Source organism: Macrobrachium rosenbergii, chromosome 27 (assembly GCF_040412425.1).
Source record: "Macrobrachium rosenbergii isolate ZJJX-2024 chromosome 27, ASM4041242v1, whole genome shotgun sequence".
Lineage (NCBI taxonomy): Eukaryota > Metazoa > Arthropoda > Malacostraca > Decapoda > Palaemonidae > Macrobrachium > Macrobrachium rosenbergii.
This window is the reverse complement of record NC_089767.1, coordinates 36,723,892-36,735,844: the sequence shown is the minus strand read 5'-3', so window position 1 is coordinate 36,735,844 and position 11,953 is coordinate 36,723,892. Positions and strand designations below refer to the sequence as shown.

At 34.3% G+C, this 11,953-nt stretch overlaps 1 protein-coding gene across 7 annotated transcripts in view; it reads left to right on the top strand.

Annotated features, from left to right (window-relative positions):
• Positions 1–11,953, top strand: part of LOC136853642 (inter-alpha-trypsin inhibitor heavy chain H2-like) — a 245,366-nt gene that overhangs the window by 53,345 nt on the left and 180,068 nt on the right. For all 7 annotated transcript variants that reach the window (XM_067129473.1, XM_067129477.1, XM_067129476.1 and 4 more), the window contains exon 2: positions 6,205–6,268. The gene's annotated coding sequence lies outside the window, so the exon portion shown is untranslated. The remainder of the gene's footprint in view (positions 1–6,204; positions 6,269–11,953) is intronic.

The following is an 11,953-nucleotide window of genomic DNA, read 5'->3' as shown; positions in this document are numbered from 1 at the left end:
TTTGCTTCGCCTGTAATTTGTGGGATGGAGTGATTACGATTTTACTTTAATTCTCTCTCTCTCTCTCTCTCTCTCTCTCTCTCTCTCTCTCTCTCTCTTTGAGCGCTTACTTGCCTGTAGTTTATGGGGTAGAGTTATTGCCATTTTACTTTAATTCTCTCTCTCTCTCTCTCTCTCTCTCTCTCTCTCTCTCTCTCTCTCTCTCTCTCTTAAGCGCTTGCTTTGCCTTTAATTTATGGGGTACAGTGATTGCAATTTTACTTTTAATTCTCTCTCTCTCTCTCTCTCTCTCTCTCTCTCTCTCTCTCTCGAGCGCTTGCTTGTCTAATTTATGGGGTACTATATTTGCGATTTCACTTTTAATTCCTCGTTCCAACCTGTGGCCTGCTTCTTCCACCTTTGTCCTGCATGTGTTAAGGTTGCGGATAGAATGTATTCTGGTCTGAATTTTGGGATGGGTGGGTACTTGACGTCTTTAGGGTCCTGACTTGATGAATGTATGACTCCCACTTAGGTTAACGTTGTAATTATATATGTAAATGTATTTGTGTATATATATATATAAAATATATATATATATGTATGTATATATATATATATGTATGTATATATATATATATATATATATATATATATATATATATATATATATATATATATATATATATATATTATGTATAGAATGGAAGTGTATTGATGTACTGCCTGACCTTGTAATTATTTAATATTTGAACGTTTACAAAAATTACATTTTGTACATTTGTGTACATATATGCGTTCAGTTATGTCATTGAAAACAACGTCATGAAGTATATAAAAAAACAGGTTTATACCTCAAGTAATCTTGATAGTGGTATCTACCAAAAAAAAAAATGCCTTGTGCTTCTCAAAGGGAGCTCCAAGTTTAGCTTTACGTGGGTCCTGTTTACGACTTTCTCCGTTAATGTGCCTTTTGGTGGGGTTCCACAGTAGTCGTGTGTATGTGTCAGATTTTTTTGTGTGTTCCTGGCACAAATTTTTATTGGAGTTTTCGTGAGGAGATTGAGTCGTAATATGTTTAATTTTTTAATATTTCTCGTTTCTTGTGCTATTTTTCGCAAATTTTATGTTTTCCTTTGTTGACTTTTTTTTTTTTATTTAAATTGCTTTTTTCGTGATTAGCATGAATTATATTTGATTTATTATTTCGTTGTTCCGGTATAAGTATTAGCTTAGTTATTTTTGTTATTTTTCGCAAATTTTATTTTCCCCACATTTGACATTCAGGTCGTTTATTATTATTATTATTATTATTATTATTATTATTATTATTATTATTATTATTATTATTATTATTATTATTATTATTATTATTATTATTTTCTCCTTTGACGCAACGTGACTTCAAATGCAGCAAGTGTTCCAGTACTGGTATTTTTGTGTTATTTCGTTTCATTATTCTTCAACTTGACCATTTTTTTATATGACGGTGAAGCAAAAACACCTTTCATGACTTGCGACAGTTATTTTGACCGTCCTTTTAACAGTTAATTGGCGGCACTTTTGACAATATAGGTGTTTGTCATACTTCGTCTAAAATGGTTAATTTTTATTTATTTATTTATTTTTATTCCATTTTGTAGAGGCGGAACTGCCGTTTTCTGTTGTGTGAGGGCTCACAATTTTCTTCCCATTTTCGTTTGAATTTATTCAATTTTTTTTTAATTTCATCAAGGACACAAGGGTGACTTACGTCATGCCTTGTCTACACACGAACACCACGACGGCTGTTACGCTTGGCATCGCTTGAAAATACGAATTATCTGCCTTTTAATTACAAGGGATATTAGCCAGAGGCCAGATATTTTATGTGTTGACAGTCTAGTGGTAACAGAACTCGTCACTGAAGTCAGGGATAGTTACTGTTGGTGGTTCGAGTCCACAAGGTGACTGTCACTTGTCAGTTATAATTCCACTTCGTTATTATTTCCGAGGTAGGCCGATTTGGAAATCAAATGACGTATGTAGCTCAATGTTTCAGATGTATATATCTATACATATACATACATACATACATACACACATATATATATCTACATCTATATTTATAGATAGATATATATGTATATATATAAATGTGTATGTATATATATTATATATACACTGCACACACATATATGTGTGTGTATATATATATATATATATATATATATATATATATATATATATATATATATATATATATATATATATATATATATATATATATATATATATGGTTATGACAGGCGCATGCAAGATTATTCACTGGTGCCAAGCAGTTATATGTACACTGAGACGAGGCAAAAGGGCGTTATTTCAGCGTTTGTTAGGAGTGGAGATAGAGATGGAAGATGGATGGAGCCTTGCCCAGGCGACGGCGACATGGCGGATCTGTGAATGTGATCATGAATATCAAGTGAGTCTTCAGTCTGGTAAGGAGGAAGCATAAGAGCAGCTTGTAGAAATACGGCTGGCGTAGCAGTGGCCCCATAAGAATTGAGGATCGGATGAGAAGTAGTATTAGGTGAGAATTAGAATCAGGTGGGAATTAGAATCAGATGAGATTTAGTATCAGGTGAGAATTAGAATCAGGTGAGAATTAGTATCAGATGTGAGGATTAGTATCAGATGTGAGGATTAGTATCAGATGTGAGAATCAGTATTAGGTGAGAATGAGAATTAGGTGAGATTTAGAATCAGGTGTGAGAGTCAGTATTAGGTGAAAATCAGAATTAGGTGAGAATTAGAATCAGATGAGAATAGAAATCAGTTGAGAATTGGAATCAGGTGAGAATTGAAATCAGATGAGAATTAGAATCAGACGAATTAGAATCAGATGAGAGTTTGAATCTGGTGGGAATTACAATCAGATGAGAAATAGAATCAGATGAGAAGTAGTATCGGGTGAGAATTAGAATCAGACGAGAATTCGAATCAGTTTGGAATTAGAATCAGGTGAGAATTAGAATCAGATAAGAATTAGAATCAGATGAGAATTAGTATCAGGTGAGGACGAGAATCAGATGAGAATTAGAATCAGTTGGGAATTAGAATAAGGTGAGAATTAGAATCAGATAAGAATTAGAATCAGATGAGAATTAGTATCAGATATAAATTAGTATCAGGTGAGAACGAGAATCAGATGAGAATTAGAATTAGTTGGGAATTAGAATCAGGTAAGAATTAGAATCAGATGAGAATTAGTATCAGATATAAATTAGTATCAAGTGAGAACGAGAATCAGATGCGAATTAGAATCAGTTGGGAATTAGAATCAGATGAGAATTAGAATCAGGTGAGAATTAGATTCAGATGAGAATTAGAATCAGATGAGAATTAGTATCAGGTGAGATTTAATATCAGGTGAGATTTAGTATCAGGTGAGACTTAGAATCAGATGAGAATTAGAAGCAGACGAGGAAACATCTAGATTCTTGGTGGGAGTCGTCTTGATGGCAAGCAATGTTCGTGGGCGTTGATGCATCGGGATTAAGATTATAAGAAATATCTGTCTTGATAATAAAGTGACGGATTCTGTGAAGTCTACGAAGAATAAGAGAAGGGTTTGTTCGAGTGTGGAGACTGTATGAAGGAGAATGACGCTGAGGATCATAATAAGAGATCTGAGGAATTAAGTTGAAAGTGTGTTGGGAGAATGCGAAAACACTAGAGACATTTGGCAGAATCATGTAGTTGGTATAGTAAGTATTTTCAGACTATACTAAACCACTGAGGTAGATGTTATTCATGTATCAAAACTGTTTTTGACAATGCCGAGTTCAAAACAACTTTCAGCTTTGTGTAATCTCTCTCTCTCTCTCTCTCTCTCTCTCTCTCTCTCTCTCTCTCTCTCTCTCTCTCTCTTATACTAAGGAAAATGTTTTTGTGTCAATTATTGATAGGAGAGGCGTGAAACTGCTAATAATAATGTAAAAAAAACTTTAACACTAAGGAAAATGTCGTTTTTGTTTCAATTATTGGTAGGAGAAAAGTAGAATTGCTAATAGTAATGTAAGAAAAAACTTTAAAACAATTAATTCATTAACAAAGTTCAGAAATTAAAGATAGAGAGGCGCAAGGAGAAATCGTGATTACAAATCTGATCCTGCATTATGGTAGCACATGACTTAAGCAGAGTGACAAAAGGTTGTCTCTTGCATTATATAGATCTCGTGAAGATGTGTGTTAGAGCTGTTGGAGGTGCAACGTAGTTGTTTAAAATGCACCACTGGAGTAGGATGCAGTTACCAGATATTCGTAGATATTTTAATGACAGTGTTGGTTTGTGATTTTTTTTAATAGACGAGTGAATGATCAGATGTTGTTAAGGTCAGTGATGGTCGAGAACTGAGGAGTCACAGAGTAGTGAATGGTTTTTTATGGTTTATTATAAAAAAATGGATATTGATAACGGTATAGGTTTGTAAGGTAGTATTAAGTGGAAATGGAAGTTTGATGGATGTTAGTATATGAAATGGAAGAATGAACATAGGTCACTCGTATAGGTATTTAAGTATAAATGCTTACAAATGGCAGCAGAAAGGCAACAGAAGGTTACACAAATTAATTACATAAGGCATGATACATAAAAGTTCAAATTCAGTCCGGGATTGCTTAACTCTGTCTCCTTTATGGAAGTGAAGTGTGTGAAGGAGAATACAGTTGCTTGAGGAATAGAATTATAGGAAAATGATATGAAAGGATGAACAATGAAGGAAATTAATTTGTGCTTGGGGAAGGATAAAAGACTGGAAATTGAGTTAGTATGAGATAGTTAGGTAGCAGACAGAGCAAATAGTCTGGTAATAAGGCTGGAAGTACCACACAGTTTAAGAGCAAGGTGGATACAAAGACGGAAGTTGAATTATTTCGTGGTAAGAGCTAGCTAGTATCTAGGAAGAACAAGTATATATCGGATAGAACTGAAAGGCATTTAAAATTGATATTATACAAGGCTAGTCTGATTGAAGATTTTGTAAACATTTTCAATGTCTTTTTGACGTTAGTCAAGGGTTCAATGTCCTGGCGTGTTTATGAATTTATACTACTCGTCTTTCCTGAGAAATGACACCTGCGCTTGGACAGTCAGGTTTATATTCACCGTATTGATATGCACCTGATGCGTACAGTATATATATATATATATATATATATATATATATATATATATATATATATATATATATATATATATATATATATATATGTTTCAGTTAGATTATTATTATTATTATTATTATTATTATTATTATTATTATTATTATTATTATTATTATTATTATTATTATTCAGAAGACGAACCCTATTCATATGGAACAAGCCCACCACAGGGGCCATTGACTTGAAATTCAAGCTTCCAAAGAGTATGGTGTTCAGTAGGAAGAAGTAAGAGAAGGTACGGGGAAATACAGAAAGAAGAGATCTCACTTATTAAAAAATAAAAATAAAATAATAAATTAATAAGTAGATGAAACTGTATTGTCATCTTTGTTTCGAGAGCTTTCGTTTGAACTGTACGATCGTGCGAACCAGATACCGTGATGATGTCTGCGGAGTTTCGTTGATCTGTGAATCCAGACCTTAAAATTGTACGTAGATGTAAGTGGGTATGTTATTCACGCAACCTTGTAACGCCAGAATATTTTGGGTAGATGCGAGCTCACGACCGAAATTAGTCAGCGTGGTGTTCGTAAAGGCATCTTTGTTTTGGTCAAAGGGTGACAGATAGCCTCTTGGAAATGTCAAGGTCATTGCAGTAGGAAAACACTAAAGATGTAGTAAAAGTCGTGAATGTTAGACACTTAAAGTAAATGCGAAGTATATAATAAGGGTTTTTCAAGTACCTCTTGATCGCAGACTGTTTTCGCTGGGTTCGAGATTAGGGGTAAATAAATATTAATTCTTGTTTTTGTGCAGATGTGACTCAAGTTGAAACCACACATAAAGATCTGGCTTTTCTCTCTCTCTCTCTCTCTCTCTCTCTCTCTCTCTCTCTCTCTCTCTCTCTCTCTCTCTCTGCTCCAGGTCTTCTGGAGGACGGAGACAAGGAACAAACCTGTCTGACACGGAGGGTTATTTTTTCAAATACTAATAATTATCTGTTATGTATTGTCTGCTCTAGTTTAACCTTAAGCAAACACTATGGATATATTTACACTGACCCAATGTCTTATTCCTTTTCAGGTTACATATGACGATGGCTAATTTAAGCCTAAATATCTGCTTCGCCGTACTTCTGATCTTACAGGTAAGTCTGAGCAAATATTTCTGGATGTAAGTTAATGCAGAAGAAATGGTTAATAAGCAACTCACCCATAAAAAAAAAATGTTGTGAACATAAAGGTGATTTGGAGAGTATGCAATGCTATATAGGATTTTGAGTAGTTGCTGGATGTAGTAGAAGCACTTTTGATTGATGACAGATTGAAAGGGGTTAATGTCATTCAGGGAATGTTTTTAATGTGACTGTGATGTGTTAAGAAGTCATTCATGCCATTGACGAATATAAAAACGCTAATTGTTAATGGGACTGAATAAGGATATACTTGCTATGGTATGCAAGGGATGTTTGAATGCTGGAAAGTTTCCAAAGGAATAAGTGAGAAGAGGTGACTGTTACTAGGTAGCTGACCGGGATCTTTAAGGTGCCTCTGGATAAGGGAAAATTTCCATAGGAATGGGTGAGAAGAATGACTATTCTTTTATCTGAGGCATAAGGTGGTAGAGGTGATTGGAAAAATTATGGGAATTGTAGGATGAAGACGGTAAGAAACATTGCATAGCTTTTTACTGGAGCCACTTATCTATATATATATATATATATATATATATATATATATATATATATATATATATATATATATATATATATATATATATATATATATATATATATATATATATATATATATATATATATATATATATATATATATATATATATATACATATACACACACACACACACACACACACACACACACACATATATATATATATATATATATATATATATATATATATGCTGTATATACATGCAGACGTGTGTTTGTAGTAATTTTTGCTATATGAACCCAATAAAATAGTTTCATTGGTATCCTTAAACGAACTTTATTCAAGAGAGAGAGAGAGAGAGAGAGAGAGAGAGAGAGAGAGAGAGAGAGAGAGAGAGAGAGAGAGAGAGAGAGAGAGAGAGGAACTCTAATTGTATATATCCTTGCCCTTGTGTGCTTTATTGTCCCTTTCTCTGCCTGTAGATAAATATTACGGTTGTCTCCGACGAGATCGCTCTTGACATTTGAGTAATTTTTAAAAGTTTTTGTCTTTTCCTTTTTTTTCTAATTTATTTTATTCAGTTTTTCCCCCCCTGTTATTCTCGTGGCGTGCAAACTGGTTCTATTTATGTTGTTGATCCTACGCTGAATTAAAGGGTGTGACAATTTATGTACCATTTTAATTGGACGCTGCAATTTTGTATTTTTAGTAATTATATGTCTCCAGTCAGCTATTATTTGGTAAATACAAGTATATGTTTTTGGAGTTAGTTTATGCGCATCGCGTTTCGTCATCGTTTTCATCCCTTTAATTTAGACATGTGGTGTGTAGCTGATATACATGTACACAACACACACATATATACCTATTTATGTCCTTAGTAAGGTGTATGAAAAAGGTTGGGAAGAGACTTGGAGTGTCCCTGGAAACCAAGGTTGGAATATTTATGTATGGTTGAACCAAATCTCTTTTATGGAAATACGTACATAAACACAACACATGCGTATAAACAGTACCTATTTATATATTAAGTCAGGTGCGAGAAAAAGGTCGGGAAGGGACTTGAGTATCTATGAAAGCCGAGGTGGGAATATAATAACTTGGTGAACCAACTCTCTGTTATGGGAATGAAGTGTGCCTGTTGAATGCGATTGAAAGAAAAGGGTTTAAGCTTTTTTTTTTTTTTATATGGATCAAGAAGAATTGGAATGGTAAGAAATATGAAGATACCTAGAAGTGGTAACAGGGTTAGTGTCGCTGAAAGTATATTTCGTTATATAGAGATGGTTTGGTTATGTGGAAAGAATGGGAGACTAGAGGATTGTGAGAAAAAACTTTATAGTTGGAGGTGGTATGAGGGGGAAGTATATAAGAATTAGAAAGTAATGGGTAGATAGAGGCAAATATCTTAGTGTGTATACCTGTATATATACATATATGTATATGTATATATAAATATATATATATGTATGTGTGTGTATGTATACACGTATACATATACATACAAGTGAATTTTCAAAAAAATCGGGAAACCACAACGCGATAATCCCTAGCTCATTGTGGTCATAAAGTGATCATGAAATATTCCGCTTATGTAGCAATTCCTGTATTTTTTGTTCATCTGACTTGGTTGTTCACGCCCATCTTCATTTGGCAGGACAATCAGAAATGTTTCGAGGCGACTCAGTGTTTACAAAAATTGGAAATTTTCATTCTAGATTTTAGACTGAGCTTGTGAACACAGTACCAAAGCTCTCTCTCTCTCTCTCTCTCTCTCTCTCTCTCTCTCTCTCTCTCTCTCTCTCTCTCTCTCATTGTTGTTCGTTGTTGTTGTTGTTATCGAGTGCACTGGCTTTATGCCAGCACAGGCTCTTGCTCTTAGAAAGCAGCCCGTAAGTGTCATTCAGTATTATAAGTGAAAAAAAATGGTCATGAATAAATGAGTAAAAATAATTGTATGAAAAAGTGAAAATATGGTCACGATTCTCTCTCTCTCTCTCTCTCTCTCTCTCTCTCTCTCTCTCTCTCTCTCTCTCTCTCTCTCTCTCTCTCTCATACAGACAAATAAATTCCCTTCTCGTCGTCTCCACATTTTCAAGAATGTTGTTCAGTTTCGCTTTCTGAATTCGTATTATCCCAACATTATGCGGTCATTAGTGATGAAAGTTGAAGCCATAAGATTCAGCGGCTCTTCTATGAGAGAGAGAGAGAGAGAGAGAGAGAGAGAGAGAGGTAGCTTGTATTTTTGTATTAGCTTCACTTGATATACAGTCTCCATTTAGTTAATCACGACTGGCCGCTGCCAAAACTGGCCAGCTAATTTTAGAGAGAGAGAGAGGAGGAGGAGGAGGAAGAAGAAGTCTAGAAGGTGAAGAGAGTGAGAGGGAGAGAGAGGAAAGGAGGCGGAGGAGGAAGTGGAGGTCCAGAAGGTGGAGAGAGAGAGAGAGAGAGAGAGAGAGAGAGAGAGAGAGAGGGGGAGGAGGAGGAAGAGAGGATAATGTCTAGAGAGAGAGAGAGAGAGAGAGAGGTGTTGGCTGGCCGGCCGGCCATAAATCTCCAGTTCCCGAATTTAAACGGCTGTCATGGCATTGTTTATGATTGAAACGTCTGGGAACGTCTGACCGCCTGTCTGCGCTCCTATCTGGACATTCAGAAATATATCCAGCCCTCCTCCTCCTCCTCCTCCTCCCCCTCCTCCTGTCATGATGTATGGGGGGGGGGATCTCTCTCATATTTTTGTATTTATTTTGTGTTTGTGATTTACTGGTCCGCAAACATTCACAGACTCGTTTGGAGGTCAGCGGTGTGCCTGGCTAATTGGTCATTAAAACGAGTTGGACGAGTCGCACTGATTCTCATCGTGTGTGTGTATGCGTGTGTATATATCTGTATATATACACATACATACATACACTATATATACATGTATATATACATATATATACACATGTATATATGTGTGTATATATGTATATATATGTATATATATCTATATGTATGTATGTATAAATTAGAGTTCGGAATTTTCTCTGTTGATATACTTTTTATTGGGACGTAGCGCAGGTTCCCAAATTCATGGTTTTGATGTTTCTTTAAAATTAGCTAAATTTTCTTTTGTTTATTTTCTTATATTTTTTTTAATAGACATGATTGGAATTAAAACTGGTTCGTTAATGGTAACCACATTTGTTTTTCCGTGGGATTGGTTTTGGTTCAAAGTGAACTCTTCTCCCTATCTTTAGTATTATTTCATAAGCAACAAACCATCATCTTTTGAACCAGAGAAACATTTAGGTATAGAAATGTATTAACCAAACGTTTGCGTTCAAAGCAAATAATCCTGTTCTTCAGCAAAGCTGTGACATTCTCTGCTTTCTTTTGTTTTCCCCGACTCCCATTATCCATCATTTTTCAAGAGTCTGGACTGATACCTCATTTTGGCGTTAAGCCTTCGTTACGCTGATAATTGCCGCCCGCCAACCCCCTTGTTCCTTTGCCAGTGGCACGGAACGTCGAATAAACCCATTATTTATAGTTGTAATCCGCTCAAGTAGCACCTGAATCCATCGAGAAGATTTATTCCTACCCAAGAAAACATCCCAACGATGATAATGCCGACCTTCTGCAGCAGATCGCAAGTCGCTGTAAATCTTTGCCGAATCATTAAAGGATAATAAAGATTAATTTTATTTAGTTTTAATAGTTTTCTGAATGACGGTCTTTGGCAGTGTAAGTTGAAGAGTTGCCGTTAGTCACCTACTCACTTAACTCTATGAGAAGCTCTTTCACATACCTCGTACTTTGAATTGTGAGTTATGTATGCTGTTTGGTCTTCATGCCTCATGTCAAATTATTGTCAACTTTAGGTACCGTCCGATTTGAAGTGACATGACATCCGTTACCCTAATGTGTGTATTTGTATGCGCGCTCACGTTCCAACACACACATACGATATATATATATATATATATATATATATATATATATATATATATATATATATATATGTATGTGTGTGTGTGTGTGTGTGTGTGTGTGTACTTAGAAGTTTGTATTTATTATATTTGTATGAGCCGATATGCTTAGCGTACATTTTTTATATATATTTTAGTTTGCATTTTCAAAACGATATATGTGGAGGAATGCATCACTTAGATTTTTATAATTTTGTAACTTGCTCAGGCCGACATATATATAAATTTACGATGTACACCATTTTTTCTTTTGTCACTACAGTGAAATTATTTTTTAATAAGAGGAAAATCACCTTTATATATTCAACATGACGTTATGAAGTAAACTAAGAACTATCTAGTGATCTTGTACGTGAGAGTTTGAACATACAAGAAGGAGCGTGAAGAACTCAAAGGAAAACTGATGACGGAAGGAAGATGTATACAAGAACGAAAAAAATGTATACACACTCTTCTAGTTCCCTTTAGTGAGTTTCTTTATTCATTTTGATGTTTACTCTTTGTAAGTTTCCTTCTTTTTAGAAGGATACACATCACCGTTTTCACAATAGCTGGAACTTGAAAAGTTTTCTTAATTATCTTTCATACGAAAATCTTCACTTTTGAAACAGTAATATATATATATATATAATTTATATATATATATATATATATATATATATATATATATATAATATATATATATATATATATATATATATATATATATATATATATATATATATATATATATATATATATATATATATATATATATATATTACTGTTTCAAAAGTGAAGATTTTCTGTATGAAAGACAATTAAGAAAACTTCAAATTCCAGCTATTGCAAATACGATAATGTGTATCCTTCTAAAAGGAATGAAACTTACAAACAGTAAACACCAAAATGAATCAAGAAACCCACTAATGAGAACTAGAAGAGTAAAAACGAAGAGTGAAGAAAATAAGAAAAACTGTCTTATCAAAATAAAGCCACTCCTTCCTCGTTTTAGAGGAGAACCAGACACTTAAAAGAGGAAAAAAATTAAAAGAAACTAAAAAAAAAAAAAATCCTATCAAAATTAAGTCATTCGCTTCTTGTCTTGGAAGAGTTCATTAGGAGTCCTCTCGCAGGACCCAGCCGGTTCCTTTATGATGTCCTAATGGCAGTCAGAAAGGATGTAATTTCTTACCTGCGGTAAT